Source organism: Neolamprologus multifasciatus, chromosome 14 (genome assembly GCF_963576455.1).
Source record: "Neolamprologus multifasciatus chromosome 14, fNeoMul1.2, whole genome shotgun sequence".
Taxonomy (NCBI): domain Eukaryota; kingdom Metazoa; phylum Chordata; class Actinopteri; order Cichliformes; family Cichlidae; genus Neolamprologus; species Neolamprologus multifasciatus.
Window position 1 is genome coordinate 17,988,442 of NC_140452.1, and position 16,952 is coordinate 18,005,393.

General features: G+C 41.1%; 1 protein-coding gene across 4 annotated transcripts in view; it reads right to left on the reverse strand.

The window, feature by feature from the left end:
• Window positions 1–16,154, reverse strand: part of slc8a2b (solute carrier family 8 member 2b) — a 244,572-nt gene extending 228,418 nt beyond the window's left edge. For all 4 annotated transcript variants that reach the window (XM_085130533.1, XM_085130532.1, XM_085130534.1 and 1 more), the window contains exon 1: window positions 15,960–16,154. The gene's annotated coding sequence lies outside the window, so the exon portion shown is untranslated. The remainder of the gene's footprint in view (window positions 1–15,959) is intronic.
• Between the last annotated feature and the right edge of the window lie 798 nt (window positions 16,155–16,952).

The window sequence follows — 16,952 nt, forward strand, 5'->3', positions numbered from 1 at the left end:
GTGTGGATGTGCGGAGGAGGACGGACTTTAAAAAGCAATAACCAGCTGCAGTGTGTGCGTGTGTTTGTGTGAAGATTTGATGAGATTGTGGTTGAAAAGGACTTCAATCTAATTATAATGATCAGTGCAGAGTAGGAGGAAGATGAGGAAACAGAATATTCCAGCACTAAGGAGCTGATTGTTGGGTTTAATGCAACTACGTGAGCCAATTCTTTTTTGTTTTTAATGGCAGAAATCGTTGATCATACTTGATGAATTAAGATTTCTGCTCAAGAAAAGCTATATTTGCAAGTCGTTTAAACAAATCAGATACAAGCCACCAATCAATCTGTGAAAAGGTCCTTTCAATTATGAATACTTTCCATTACTCTTAGTGTCCCATTCAAGCCTGAACATGCACTCTTGTTATTCTTGCATAAAAATCAGGAACCAGTGCTCAAACGTTGCTTTCTATTGAGTTGCAGTTCTACAAAGTATGATCAAACATTCTCTATTTGTTCTCATCTTCCCAACATGTCCAGGCAGCTTCCACTGTTACTTCCCAGTCTACTCCATCCACCTGCTCTGTGCCATGTCACCTCAAACTGTCACAGAACAAACATCACTCTCCTTTTTGAACTGGTCCATATTTTACACAAAGGATCCTGCTTGCAAATAATGCTTCATAATGATTCATGAATGCAGATGGATGCCAACATGTCGCCATCATCAGAAGGAGTCTTTGTCAATGAGCAGAACTCGAGGAGACTCGACCTGATTGGTTGTTTGTATTTCGGTTATATTGCTATAGAGCAGGAAGGTTACTGAGTGCAAACGTAACAGTTATTTTGTTACGTTGTGAATTTGCAGGCAGAAACATTTATGTGATTTTCAACAATTTATCACAGTTAATTGTTACATTATGAGAAACAGATTGCATCTAATTGGCAGTTTGACCCCATTCAATCACACACTGATATCAGACTGATAGCGGTCGGACTCCATCTGGTCACTTTATGGTTGGTTGTGTGTGAGTGTCCTTGACAATTACATTTTAGAGCTAAAAGAAAAAAACTGAAGCAAGCTAATTTTACCTTAGTGTGGAAATGTGACTTTGAAAAAAGGTGATCAATCACTCGTCAATGTGTTATACTGTGATTGAAGTATTGTGATAATATCATGGCATGACTGGTGACTCCCAGCCCGAGATATAACACAGAGCTACTGGAAGAAAACATCTAAAAGGGAAATGTAAGGGGAGAAGCAGGAGAACAAATTCAAGTTTTGACCCAGAGGAGATTAGCCGTTATTGCCGCCCGTAGGAAAATGTAGCTTCATGCATGTACAGTTCCATTACAGCCATAGTACCACAAGCAGCTCTCTGAACACTTGACACAAATATGTACTTCAGACACCACACAGAACATAATGCATGAATTCCATAAATAAAATGGCCTATTGCAAGATACTGCATCCCCCCATCGCCTCTCCCACCAGCACACTTACAGACGTCTCCACCACCACAGCAGCATCGTCAAACTCCAGTGAGACAGCAGCATAAGCATAATGTTTCCCCCACCTATTACCCAGTCTTGCACATATGCCAAGAATTGCATATTTGCATATTTTATCTTTAAAAAACATTAACATCAAAGCTTAATTCACAAGAAAGATAAAAAAAAGCTGCTTCAGACAGCGTAACAGCTCAATACTGAGACCCTGAGAGATTCATGAAAGAAGCAACAAAAAGCTTTAGCAAAATCTTTTGGATGACCAGTTTCAGTTCAATTTCTCACAAGAAAAACTGTATATAAATATATAAATAAAATATAAATATATATGTATAACTACACATTACATAGCCAGGAGGGACTACGTGATGAATAATTATGCACAAATGTCCCCTTAATGAAAGACAAAGAAGATGGACATCGTTTTTTAACAGAGATTGAGTGAATTTTCTTGAAAAGTGTCCTCATTTTGTATGCTGTTTGTTTTGTTCCTTCTTCATGAAAGTCTTCGTGTGTCTACGTCATCAAGGGCACAGCTCAAGTCAGGATGTGGATTTGTGACGAAACGGAAAACAATCGAAAAAGATTACGTGAGCACACCCCTGTTACATAAGGACAGCAGCCAACATGACGCCAGCTGGTGCAACAGTTCCTGGGCTTGGACCAATGAGTTTAGGTGGGTGGACCAGTAAGGTAGAGAGGTGTGTGTGCATGCGCGTGTGTGTATGTGCATGTGCGTGCTTGGCGCTGTTGCAGGGTGCACTGCTCATCTCAGCAGGCTCAGTTTCTCCCATATGTTAAAAGCGAACACGGCAATCTGTTGAATAGGAACAATGTGTCTGTATGTTTTATCAAATATATTCATTATGCACATCTCTTCATAAAAACAATGACAGGTCAGATCAAAGGAATCAGTTGAGCTTCATTCATAACAAATGAAACAAAAAAGTTGCAGAAAAACTCTTTGAATCATCAAACATTCATAACTTGTAGCTTCAAATAGCAACAGCTCACTGTGAGGTTAATTCAGTTCCTTTTTATTTATAAAGCACTGGTTTGTATCAACAGTTATCCCACAGGTAAAGATCGCACAGCATTGAAGTGAAAACTCCAAAGATCAGACAGACAATCTCCTGCCTGGCAACAACTGGGAGTCCCAAAAAAAATCCCAAAAGAACCAGGCTTGGTTGTAACGAGTGATTATTTGTAACCAGTTCAAGGCCTCCTCGCCATTCTCCTGTGACATCAGGAAGGCATTTTCCCCCTGCTCACTGATATTTTCAATTCAGCAGGTCATCTTCACCGTGTCTCCATACCCAAATGCACTGAGTTGCCGACTGACCGATAGATGTTTCCTATAACAAGCAGCTCGACAGGTGTACCTAATGAAGTGGATGGTGAGTGTATATTTGTAGAAAGAGAGCCGTGAAAATGTTGCCAGTAGAGGTAAAAATAAAAACCTTATTTTGCAGAACTGTCTCATAAGTATTCAACTCTAGCAGCAGAGTTAATGCATGTTCACTCTCATGCTGGCAGAGCACAAACAAAAAGAACAAAGTCGGAGTCTTCTCCACAAGAACGCCCACAGAGCTCCTTTAGAAAAGATCAAATAATATCTGCGGGCTTTAAAATTTTCAAAAGTTTGTTGTTTGTATCCCACAGTTACAGCAAAGAGTGTAAAAATGCATCAGTACATCCAGGGACACGCTGCGAATCACCCGTAATCTTTATGGCACTTCACTGTTGAGCTATATGTTTAATACTTTTAAAACAGTCACTGACACTTCACCGTTTAATTAAATCATCTACTTGTTGAAGAGCTTTAAAGTATCAGAACACGACAGCATGAGATATACTCCAGTTTATTAAAACAGGGAAAATAAACCAAGTATCATAAAACATTAGCATCATAAATCCTGCTTAAACGAACCATATAATTCCTGTTCTAGTTTAAACACTCGTCAAGATTCTTTAGAGTTTGAAGAGATCTCAGTTTTCATTTGAATCCTGAGCATTTTGGGATTTATGGTGTTTTGGAAGTCTGTACATAATATTAAAAAGGCAATAATAGTTGTAGCAGTGTTCATTTTGAAGACCATTGTGTGTTTCCTCATATTCCAATCACTGCGATTTGTTAGGTTGTTTACAGGAAGTCGTGTTTTTTCTTTACTGCCTAAGCTGCAGCATCCTTGGCTGTCTTGGTGTGTTACTACCATGTGATGTGATACCACTGACAGGAGCGTGTATTGCACCAGATGTTCGTGCAAAGTTAGTGTTTGTGTATTGAGTCATTCGGCGCACACAAATGGCATACGGGCTAAAATCTACTTAACTGAAACGGTGGAAACAGAAACCCTTTAACATCCACATTAAATGATGCTCAGATGTCTGCAGCTGCAGAGCGAACATCAGCCTGCTGTAAGCAGGGATGAGGGCTGCATGCTAACGTATGACATCACTAACCACTAATGACTCTCTTTCTTGTTCTGCTGACCCCTCGGGAGAAAGAAATGCACAAGCGGACACTTTTATTCCCTGTTGATTGCAGAAAGAGGCAAAGTGAGGGTGTGAGGGAGGTCAGACCAGAGTAACTTGAGGGTGGATGATGTGAGAAGGAAGGAGGGAGGGAATGAAGGGCAGTGGAGGAAGAGGAGGCCCAAAAAATAACTGCACAGAATCTATCAATCACAAAGAGGAGAGAGAGCGAGAGAGTGGGAGGGTCTTTCATCAGAGCATGATAAGTAATGGTTTTTATCCCAAGATGACATTTACATTTTGGATGACTGCCTTCAGCAGAGGCTGAAAATAGTTTGATGATTATTTAAAAAGGAGGATGAAACACACCAAGTCTTAAAAAAAAAAAAAAGATCAGGATTTTTGTTGATAAGTCTTTTCCTATTCAGAGATTTAAAGAAAATTTTTTAATACATCTATAAGATCCTATCTGGTGTGCTGTAATCTGTACATTAGAAATGTTTGTTTGTGCAACAGAATTATCAGAGTGGAGTTTGTTATCACCTGTTTGGTTTATGCAAAAATAATCATTCATTCAGGTTTATTATTAAAATAGAGAACCAGTGTGTTCGTGTTTACACCAACGATCAAGCAGTTTCACATAAAGAGCACTCAGCAGTCTCACTTATTAAAGTCCAGTCTGATAAAATGACATTTAGAGATCTATTTTTCCTTCTTATTTTGGTTTGATTGTGTTGTATTCATCCCTAATTTAAGTCACATGTTGGATATAGGATAGCACTTTTCCTTTGTTCTCCTTCCTTTCACTTCATGATTAATAAATCAGCTTGGTGAGAACCGTTGCTGGGCATCATGCCTTCATCTCTGGAAAGGGTGTATTTATTTGTTTACCTAGCTAAATTCTATCTCACTCGTTGGGGAGGTAGAATAGGACTGAGGTACAATAGGTTTTCTACTTCACACCACCAGATTATTTCAGCCCTTTCTCATTAACCTACCATCCATCCAGCTCTCCATCCACAAGGCGAGAAGCAGTGTGCACACAGGTTACCAATCTTTGGCAGGGCCGTTTCAGCCCTTTCTCATTACCAAGGAAATCAAAGGTAATGGTGCAGCTTATTTACCTACACGCTGATCTTTGGCAGCAGAGCTCTTCAAACTTAAGTAGTTTTTACTGCCTGAGTCGACCCAGTGAGTGAAAGCAAAAAGGAAAAACAAACAAACAGGAAGTCTGAAAAAAAGGAGCAAAGTGACCACACATAGCTAACATGAGGCTACGCCCACACTAATGCATTTTCGTTTGAAAAAGCATCGTTTTCTCTCCGTTTTGGCTCCTGTTCACACTGAGACGCTGTTTTACCCGAAGGAAAACGCAGCGTTTTGAAAACACTCTCAAAAACGCATACATTTGGAAACGGTGCTTTCGACATCTAGATCAGATGCAGGTGACATGTGACAAAAAGGCATTTTATTTATCCACAGGATGAGAACACATGGGAAACCATCCCTTTTTTGGACAGTTTCATGTTACGTGATTTTTCATTGGAACATTTGTTCCGCTTTAAGTTCATTTGCTGTCGAAGAGCAGTCGTATCTCAACAAAGAAATGTTCCTGTTGCTGGTTTTTACGAGGCTAACTCTCATTGTTTCTGATCAGCCACCCCTACCTGCCAGTCCATCTTGCTAGTCCACTTCATTTATCATTTCCCTCAGTATACAGCAGTCTATAAGCAATCCTTCATTCTTTGCTAATGTGTCTTTGTGTTCTGTGCTTGAGCTTTTCTTCCTCTTACCTTCTTGTTTTGTTCTTGCCTGCTAACCTGGAGCTTAATTTCATCTTGATTTCTTCAGACCTGTTCACCTGCCTTGTAACTAAGGCTGTGCGATATGACCAAAATCTCATATTCCGATATAAAACATCTATCGTCTGATAACGATATAAATCACAAAAAATTTTATATTTTCTGTAAATTCTGTGAATCTCGGGTAGGTGAAGTGTTTCCAGCTGCGCTTCATGTAGCTGGAGTCGAGTGTTTTAACCGAAGCATGAAACGATACATTTTTAGACATAAGTTGTAACAGCCGCCATTTTCTTTGTCAGTATTTATTACACGGCGTGCTGCGGGGAAAAGCCTGTTCTAACGTTTGAGTCTAAGGTTTATTTTTTAGCACCTGGCAGCTCTTTTTTTAAATTCTCATCCGTCAATAATACTTTTTCACGTGATTCAGTTTATTTTGAAAAGTCTCAACAGGATCTTGAGTTTTATTGTGAAAGGTTTATGTGGAACATAAACAAGCGGACATGTGATGGTTTTACCGTCGTTGTTGCTAACGACAACCCATAAAAACAGGCGCTTGTCCATCTGTAGTGTGGTTATATTAAATATAAGAGAAAGAGAGAACTTTAAGAAATTAATATAGCCACTACAGTAACCATCAAAACCATGAAAATGTTGCCGTAAACAGTTTATTTTGCGACACCACGAAACAAACGATAGCGTAAAATGAAACCATAGACGTTTTTATATCATCATCCGATATATATTGTTATATCGAACAGCTCTACTTGTAACTGCACTTGATTCAAGCACATTACAAATGGACTTTTTTACTTTTTCATGTCCGTGCTGTGGATTCAGGTCTACTTTCTGAGCTGTGACATTTTGGCTTCAGCTTTCTTGTTTTTTGTTAAACATCTCAATTACCTCTAAAGTTATTCTTAACATGAGCATGTTAGAAGGTGCACCAGCTCACTCCACTTTTAGTTTATTGCACTGATGGGATTTCAGACTTTGGAAGTTTGTTAAACCTCTGGCTCAGAAGTTGGAGAAAGAAGACCAGGGGGAGTAAGAAAGGATGGAGTCACTGAGCGGGCAGCTTTTATCTCTGGTGTGCCATTAAAAGAGGCACAGAGTCCCAAAAATTGCTGATGTTCAAATCCACAACAGGCTCAGGGATGATCCAACTTACACCTGCCCACATGAGAGCCCTGCACAGCGTCCTCTGCACTGCACCAACACCTGATTACAGATGACTGAAAGCAGCAATAGGCACATGAGCCAAGAACAGCGTTTAAGGGGCAAAGAGATTAAACAAATGAAAGTAATAAAATAAACTACAGCATATTGGGAAAAAATAAGTATAAAAGGCGGCAGGGCAAAAGAGACAGAGATGAAGAATGCATCATGAGGAAGAGAGGAAATCTCTGAAAGCTGAAGGAAAAAGGTAAAAATTACCACACAGCCATACAAAACAGTAAAAGAACAAAATAGTATTATGAGAAATGAATGAAAGTCGAGAAATCAGTCAAGAGAAAAAGAAGAGGAATGACAAGAATGAGAACACACAGGAGAGTGGGTGAGAATGCAAGATTAAAAGACAACGATGAGGAGAAAAATTTGGCAAACGGGACAAAAGTGAAACTTCACGAGAGCCAACAGAGAATGAAAAAAAATGATAAATGCATAAGGTGTCATTGAAGGAGATGAGAGGGAAAGAAATGGATGACAGAAAGAAGATTTAGCGACCTTTTAAACCCTCAAAGACCCTTAAAAAAAGGTAAATGCAAGACCTTTGAGCAGGAACGACTGTTTAGACCAAGCAGATGCTGTCAGTGCCACTGCACGATTTCTTTGTTATTTACATGTTGTTTGAAGTGCAATAAAACTGGGCCTAAAGAGCTTGATTTGAACACAAAGATCATGCTGCATCGCTAAGAATTTGAATAAATCCACACGATAGCCCAACAGTACAGGTGAACACTTTATGATTAAAAAAAATTAAAAGAGAGAAAAAGATTTAAATCATCAAAGCTTAAAAATATTTCATATCATCATAAACCGTTTAATTAAAGCCACCAGGACAAATATACAGCAGAGTGGTGTCATGGAACTTTAATGCAGGCAAGCTCAGCTCCAAAGTTCCACATCAGCTCTGCAGATAAGGACAGATGACACGTCTACATGCGGCTGGGCCGTCCTTGTGATCCACCATAGAGCCAAAACATGCAGCACCATCACAAAGATCATTGTAATCCTCTGAAGGCTCCACATATGGTGAGCCATCATTAAATACCATGGCACATTGCTCTGTATTCAGCTCTCCTCATACATTAATAATATGTCGATTTATGAAACAAATTACACATTTTAATGTGTGAAAACACAGACATTGATGCTAATGGTGGTTAGCATCAGAGAACTTGGAACATTCTGTGTCAAACAAATTGCGGCTACATCTATGACAGAATGAAACAGCTGCATCCATGCATCTGACACCATAATCCTCATTCATATTAATGCGACTCGGGCTTTAAAAGCAGATAGGAGGAACAGAGTGGAAGAGCGAGGCTGCAAATATAAGTGATAAAGTGGAGGAAAGGGTAAACGAGAGGGTGATGGAATTAATTCAAATCAGATTAAAGACAGACAGACAGAGGAATCGAATATCAGCGAAGATGTGCCAAAGTTACGGTGGTGGTTATGTAACCGAGCAGCACTAAAAGCGAAATTCTCCAAGACACCCAACACGCAGGCTCACAGTGCAGCTCAGCTCAGGCCCGTAATGCATCAGTGATGTAAAAACTGACAAGAATACAACACACAAAGAGTGTGTGTGTGTGTGTGTGTGTGTGTGTGTGTGTGTGTGTGTGTGTGTGTGTGTGTGTGTGTGTGTGTGTGTGCGCCTCCACACATGCACACACACACATTTGATAATAAGAGACTGCAGAGGAACTGAGGAGCTTCTCAGCAGGCAGTCTCTGCAGCAGCACTCACGTCCCAAGACAGAGACAGACACACACACACTAAAGTGCATCTGCAAAACAACAGTCTTTTCTGTGAGCTGATAAGTTTAGACTTTTGCATTTTTTAAACATTTGAGTTAATTTCACGTTGCACAGCTGCATACAGACAGTATCAGGATATGTTGTTAATCCCAGAGGAAATGCGTGTTATGTTGGTGCTATGACACACTGCTAAATTGAGGCACTGCTCAGCAATGAATGGAGAACAAAAATTATACTTGAGCATCTATGACTGCAGCTGAATCTGCTGTGGCTGCGTGTGCATGTGGTATAGATTGGTTGTTTCTGCTCAGTGGATAAAACCGTGTCTGCTTTTTCCTCCTCTCTTATAATAAGAAAATAAGTTCATACACTACAAAGTAATATTCAGTCAACACATCCATGCCAAACACCTTCTTGTAATTAACTTTTAACCAATGAAAAGCTAACGCTACAGTATGGCATTCATAAAAATCATAGACATGAAGAAAAGATCCAAAAATGAGATATTACTAGGGCTGCCACGATTAGTCGACTAGTCACGATTACGTCGACTATCAAAATCGTCGACGACTGATTTAATAGTCGACGCGTCGTTTGAAGCTTTGTAAGATCCCAAAAGACGCAGGAATAAGTAGTAGGATTTAAGAGTGTAATAACGGACTGTAACAGAAGATGGCAGCACTGCATGTACAAGGATGCCAACTGCCATTAAACCCTGAAGAAGAACAAGCAGCGTCCCAGAATTCATAGCGCAGCCCAGCTCAGTTTCCAACAATGGCGGCAGCTAGTTAGTTTTAATATTACTCTTATTATTCTTTCTGGGTCACAAAATAAACGTTTAACATATTTTCAGGCGAGAATGTAGCTGTGTAAACCTCAAATATCTGCTCAGTTTATCAAGACACCACATATTTTCAAAAGCGCTCTGACGTTTTCAGAGACGTCTGTTACCCACTAGCTCGATAGCTAGCCGGGGCAAGGCTCACTAGAGCCGTGAGAACACCGGACTCCCGGCAAATCGTTTTCAAACCCACCGCCGTCTTTCGCTACTGAGGTTAAATATATATAAGTCACTTAGATAACTTCAAAATGTTATTGTTTGGCTTTTTTCAGTATTTTATTTGTTCCTGAGTAAATCGGTTTGGCTGAGATTAAAGTTATAGTTTTTACACAGCTGAATATACGTCAAGCAGACAACTGATTATCAGAAGTGTGAGATGCTCGAGAATTTACTCCGGTGTCCTGTTATATTTTAGATAGCAAGGAGTTTATTAAACTTCACCGAAACAATCTGCAAATTTCATTAAAATTTAATAAACTATCATCTTGTCTTTTTTTTTAGTTAGCACATACCTGAAACACTTAAAGCTGTAAGCTAATGATAGTTATAATATAAGAGCAGATGCTGCTGGTGCAATAAGCTGTACGTTTTACTTCCGATGGATGCATGATCTGATTAGTCGACTAATTGCAAAAATAATCGGTGACTAGTCGACTATCAAAATAATTGTTTGTGGCAGCCCTAGATATTACCTCATATTTCACAGCATACTGTGAAAGGACAACACAAGCAAACAATGGTTACATTCTGGTCATAAAGGGGTGCACAAGTTCGGCAACAATACTCAATACAATGTGGTGTTTAAATGATGTTTAGTTGGGAATCAAAGTGTGAAAGAAAACATCCCGCACCATCACACAGTCACCAATTAGAAGGGCTGAAACAGGGCATCCTCAAAGCATGCTGTTAGTCAGATTCTGACCCCACCATCCCTTCATCACATCATCCGAGACTAAAGCCCAGGCACTCTGGTCCCCTCTCTCTCACACAGTGTTGCCAACTCCTCAGTAAGAAAAATCGCTATTGGCTGTCCTAAAAGTCGCTAGAAGTCGCTAAATGACGTCATTGCCTAATTTGCATAATTGGTCATGCTAATATAATTGTAACCTACGTTGTTGGAGAGAGAAATAACATAGTGGAAGAGACATGAAGTGAGTAAAAAACGTCCTAAATGCATTTAGAGTTTATTTAGAACTACGAATTAAATTTGTTTTAGCAATAATTGTTTTTTGTAATGTCACAATTCCAACCCTGCTCCTTTATCCGGGCTTGGACCGGCAAAAGTGACCTGAAATAGGCACTCTGGTGGAGTTACTTTGTGTGTGTGTGTGTGTTTCAAACCTGATCCACAAAACAGCATAACAGTAAAAGAAGAACTGACTGCGTTACAGTCAGTGCGGGAGCAGCGGCTTCGCTCATGCGCGATTCATTTGCAGTTCGGATGCACAGGTGTGAACATCTCCTGCCCTGATAGCAGCTGGGGGGGACTATCCTCCGCCCGTGAGCGCTTTGGCACGGGCGAGGTGCCCACGGCAGCACCGCTGCTTGTTGAGAGTAAGAGCGATACACGCTTTCACGTCAAAAAGTCGTCATAAATAAGTCTCCAATAACACCAGAAAAAGTCGCCAGATTTGTAGCTAGTCGCTTTTTAGAAAAAAAGTCGCTAAGGGGGTCTGAAAACTCGCTAAATATAGCGACAAAGTCGCTAAGTTGGCAACACTGCTCTCACATCAACAAGGCATTTTCTCCTTGAGAACTGACGCTCACTGGATATTTTCTGTTTTTGGATACTCTTCTGTAAAACCTAGAGATGATTATGTTTCTTAAATAATCAGAACAACCACACCAACAACCACGCCATGTTCAAAGACACTAAAATCTAATTTCTTTCCCATTCTGATGCTCAGTTTGAACTGCAGCACGTCGTCTTGATCATCTCTGAAGAAAACAACAAAAAAAATACACCGAACTTCAGTCAGTTCATTAGATATTTGTATTAGCAGGTGTACCTAATGAACTGGCCAGTGTGCATGTCTGCCATTCTCTACGGGTCAGACTTGATATAAGAAAATTAAAAATGTATTCCAAAGTATGAGGAAGTGCTAATTAAGAGCTTATTTCAGAAGGCGCTCTTATTTTGATAAACAAGTCCTCGAGATTGCATTTGCATGATGGAATTGATGAATCCTTTGGTTTATTAAAACATCAGGAGTTGATGAAAACTCTCAAGCTGCACTTTAATTAACTGCACCACAAATGGACCCCGTCATCTCCGGGAGCCGTAGGAGAGAAATATATTTGAGGAACCAGCAACCAGCATGTTACCAAATCAACCAGAACCTCTTCTGGATTCTTGGGGTTTGAAGGAACAGGCATGAACATATTGTTAATAACCGTTGATGGTATTCATAACTTTCAGGTTTTATGTCCTACCCCTTTTAATGGTAACTTTAAGCAATCAACTAAAATCATTTGTGTGATTACAAGCTGTGAAAAGAGCGAGCAGGGAAAGCACCAAAAACAGCCCTGTACGTTTCCCATGAGAGCAATCAGACTGAGGAGGAGGAGGATCCGAGAGTCAGGAGGAAGATGGATAATTAGGCGATAGAAAGATAGCGTCGATATGGGAGAAAAATGTTCCTGGACTGGTTGGTTCATGGCTCTGCGTGATCTTTATTCTGTTTAGTGTGTTGATTACAAATCCCTCGAGGGCAATGTTCCGCTTGGAGGAATAAGCAGATTCTGTTTGCAGCCACCACAGAGGCGGTGGTTTGTTGCTGCTCGCTGGATGAGTTTTCTGGTGCAGAATCAGGTTTTATCTTTGTAATGTTGCTATTTGTGGCTGTTACAAAGGTCATTGTATAAGACTGGGAGATTATTGAGTCATAAAAGAGCCTTTTCACACCCGAGACAGAACTAACTGATCAGTGATGCCTGTTGTCTTTAGGTTCATGATGCCCTCGAAAATGAGGTGCTAAGCAGTGATTTCCAGGAAAGAAATTCAAATGCGTCTATAACACTGACATTTGTCAACCCTTACAGAGATAAGGGAATCATTATGGAAGAATAAAAACCCCCCCCAAAAAAACAATCTGACCTGCTAGTGTTTCTGTCGGAGCGTCATAAGATGTCCCAGATGTGCCATTGTTCTCATTTTATTGTCTGTTAATAGCTATCATTCACAACCTCCGTCATTCCGGACCTCAGCCAGTGTCTTCCATTCTCCACATTTGGCCCATATCAGACTGACCTCGCATTAAGCTCTTGAAATTAAAGCCAAATAATGTTTCAGGTAAAAGGAAGATCCTTTCTCTAAATTAAGTGAACAAAAAACCTTTTCAGATACTCAAGTTCAGTTTCTTATAAAATAAGACCAAGACTTGTAGCAAATTCTCACATTAAAGAACATAAAGTTCTCAAATGTTGGTATTTGCGTCTGAAAATACAATTCGTTAATAATCCATGGTGGAATCGATAAACTGATTATTCATTGCAGCTCTGAAGTGCTTAACATCATATTTCTGACTTTTTATAAGTCATCAACCAAACGGCCAGTCAGGTTCTTGTTAGACTTTAAGGTTTTTCAGTTTATTTTCATGCCAACTTTACAAAATGTTATTCATAAACATTTTAATGCAGCTCTTGTCTTGTTTGTTTTTGGGGGGTTTTTATCTTCCCTGTCTGTGCTGTTCATCACTGTGTCCATGGAAACCTTACATTTCTGGTTGTGTGTATTAAACAAAAGCAAAAAACAAATACATCAGTTTATCATGTCAGGTGGGGGCATCAACTGGGAAAGCTTCCCTGATGCGGCTGTCTACTAAAAACAAACATTTTATTCTACCCAATGTTTCAGATTATCACTTTAACAGGCGAGCTGTAAAGTACAAAGTTGTGTAACAGCCCCGTGCTCAGCAGACAGCAGTATAGGGCCGTGGTTACGCCTGAGCTTTTCCCAAGTGTGATTTGTAAATGAACAAGAGTGAAGCGGGGCGGTGATGAAAGAAGCACAACACCCCCAGGGTAAATAAAGGTTAAAAGATGCAGAAAACAGGGGAACAAAAGTCTCTTTGTGTGTAAGCGCCTCTGGATAAGAGAAACTGCCAAACGCCCGATAGTTGTGAGGTGTAATTCAAAGAAAAGATGCAAACGATGAGAGAACGGGAGGAAGCACGCTGGAGAGGAGGAAGGGAAGATGGGAAGAAGTGAAAGTAAAGAACAGAGGGGGGAGGTAATGGATGGGAGGTGAAAGATGAAGACAGAGAGGAAGAAGGAGTGATTAATAATCCATTAGCTATTATAAAAACTAAAACAGCACTTGGATATGTTTTTTTAGAAGCAGCTAAATATGTTGGTGGAGTCGCGCAGCGGGCCGTGCAAGCAAATATCCGACTACAGAGGGCAGAAAGGCGAGAAGAACGCAGAAAAATCATCACCCCAGGTTAGGGAAATCATGAAATATGACTTTAGTTATAATTAAAAACATCCAATCACGTTTAAATAGCTCATGTATCTGATATGGTCGTATTGCACTTTCATTACGTCTGTATAGCGTTTCTTATCATGTAGGATCTACAGCACGTTTCTTGCTGCAGCCTTTTTTCCTCCAGGGAAGGCAGAGGGAGGGAGAAGCAGGGAAATTACACCCACAGACAGAGAGATGGATTTGAGGGAGGGATCAGCTGAAGCCTGGTGCAGGGGGAAAAAGGGAAGCCCCAGGAAAACTGCAGAGACAGAGAGAGAGGAAAAGCCCAGGGAAGCCCCGCTGCAGCTGAACAGGAGGAGGATCCCCGTCTCCACAGCCTGCATGCTGCAGTCCGGCTGCTACAAAGGAGTTCCTCATTAAAACTACAGCCGGGCTTCAAAGTGAATGCAAAACTATCCTACATTCATCATCACTGCTCTCTGTGCCTCCACCTTCCAGAGCAGAAACCACTTGAGCAGAAAACGAAATGGTGATGAAGACACACACACAAAGCCCAGTGTGTGGAAACAAACACCAGTTTGTTCCAGTGCGATTGTAACCTGTCATTTTAGAAACAACTCCTGGATGATATTTAAATTTAAGTTCAAAATATTTCATAAGTATACACATCCAATATTAACACATTGAACTGTACAGGAAAATCTAATTTCTCCTTTTATATTTCCGCATGTTATACATGTTTCCAAAATAAGATTGACGGTTTTAACTCATCTGGGCGACCGTTACGCAACATCAGTGAACGGCACCTGCATTCCAAGACGCTAAAAAAGGCAGCATTTCAAATCTGGTCGTTCAAAACGTTGAAATATTACAGCGTCTGGAGCACAGTGGGGAATGCTTTTGATGAATTACAATCAGGCTACAACCACCCCAACCGCTGCTCGGACAGGGTGGATGGACAGAGAGAGAGAGAGCGGAATAAACCGGAACACCGATGCTTCAGTTCCCAAGATAAACTGGACTCGTCGTTCATTAGAGCTCGTAAATTCTGGTTATCTGGTGGAGATGTTCACGCATGACAACAAGCTTATCACGCAACCCTGAAAAGTTTATATAGAGTCGGGCTGTAGGGATGCAATTCCCCCCAGTCTGCTCTGCAGCGTCTTTTATTTTGAAACCTCAACCAGAAGTTGTATTTTTCTTTGCGGTCGTTTGACACCAGTCTCTGCAGCCGAGAGGCGCAATGTCAGAATTACTACACCAGCTTCATGCGGCGTGTGCAATCACACAGCAGCGCCAAACTGCGCACATTCGTGTCGCACATCATTTAAATCACGGGAGCGTTTGCTACTAGTTTTCTCTGTAATGAAAGCAGTTTCAGCAAAAATGTCAGTGTCTCATGTGAGTCTTGCGCCCGAGCATAACACGCGCTCCCAGGTTCCCTCCGGGGCCACACTGGGCAGCAGCGCTCGTTAAACTGGAAGACACTTCAGAGGAGCGAGTCAGCATGCTCGTGTTCGTCTCCCACACTGAAATCCCTGCGAAGTGCTCAGCATTTCACTCACGTTCCTAAAAACTTAAAGTCAATGCTGAGATGCTTCAGCAGCGAGGAAATCTGAGCCTGAGGAAGGCTTGCAATGATTAATTTATTTTAAATATCTTCACAACGAGAATCAGCTCTCTCAAATCAGGATTATTGACTTATAACAAAAGACGGAGGTTCCTAACCAATTTACAGGCTTTGACGCACTAACAGCACTTCCACGTAGACGTCCTCTGTCACTGCGAGTCTAGTTTTTGGCACCGCCAGGCAGCTCCACATGGTCGGAATCGGCAGCCAGTGATGCCCACATGGGGCACATGAGCAAGTGCACACAGCAAACGACCGCAGCAAAACACACTGCGCGCAGACAGAGCACAAGTGTGAAGCATTTCTCTTACCTTCTGATCTAGTGCCGGTCCGCACTCGAATCTTTACGCATACTATGTGAGGTTTGTGCGAAAGCCTGGGAGAGAAAACTGCGCTCGCTTCTGCGCTCCGTCCCTACTGTCGGCTCTCTGCCTTCCTCTCTCACCCCGGCACACTCAACAAACTGCACAAACAAGCTGGCACTCCCCCTCCCCGCGGTCCCTCACTCTCACTCACGCACACAGAAGGCGCGCGGCGGGGCGGGGTGCCGAGGTGCGCGTTTTCTCCTCGGGGGCGCGGATAGCTGTGGAGAGAGTGCCTGACAGGAGAGAGGGGGATTAAAAGAGATGAAGAACGCAAAGATTAAAAAAACAAAACAAAAAAACAACACAAAATTAGAAACAGAAAAAGAAAAGAAAGAATTAACAAAAATGATGGAGGAGAAAGGAGGGATTGATTAAGGGAGACACTTGTGAGTTTTGACACTGAGAGTTGGAGGATAAAAGAAAAATAATTAAAAGGAAATAAAGGAGATGGAGACTAAATTAACAGGTTCATTTTGGAAATTAAAGAAACTGATTAGGGGGGGAGGCAAAGTAAGTAATGGAAATGATGAGGGAGGGGTGAGTGATTGAACTAAAGGAGGAGAAGAAAGGAATGCAAGGAAACAAATCTGAGGATTCCAGTGAAAGGAAAAGAAGAAATACAGAGGAGAAAGAACAGAGAGCAGAAGAGACAAAACAGAGCAAATTGAAAATTGATTAACTATGAATATAACAGGATGTTCTGCAGCCCACTTGGCTCATATCCTCACAGCCTTCACACTGGTTTCTAATATAAATATACTAATTTTATACATTGTCAGGAATCAGAATGTATTTGCTAAATCTGGATACTATCAGGCGCCCACGGCTTGACGTTTCCTCAGTCGACCTAGAGGGGGGGTGACATGGGGTGTTTTTGGGGAGCCTGTAGGGGAGAGATGAGCTGCAGGGGCATTTCTCAAGGTATCGAGCAGGGACAAT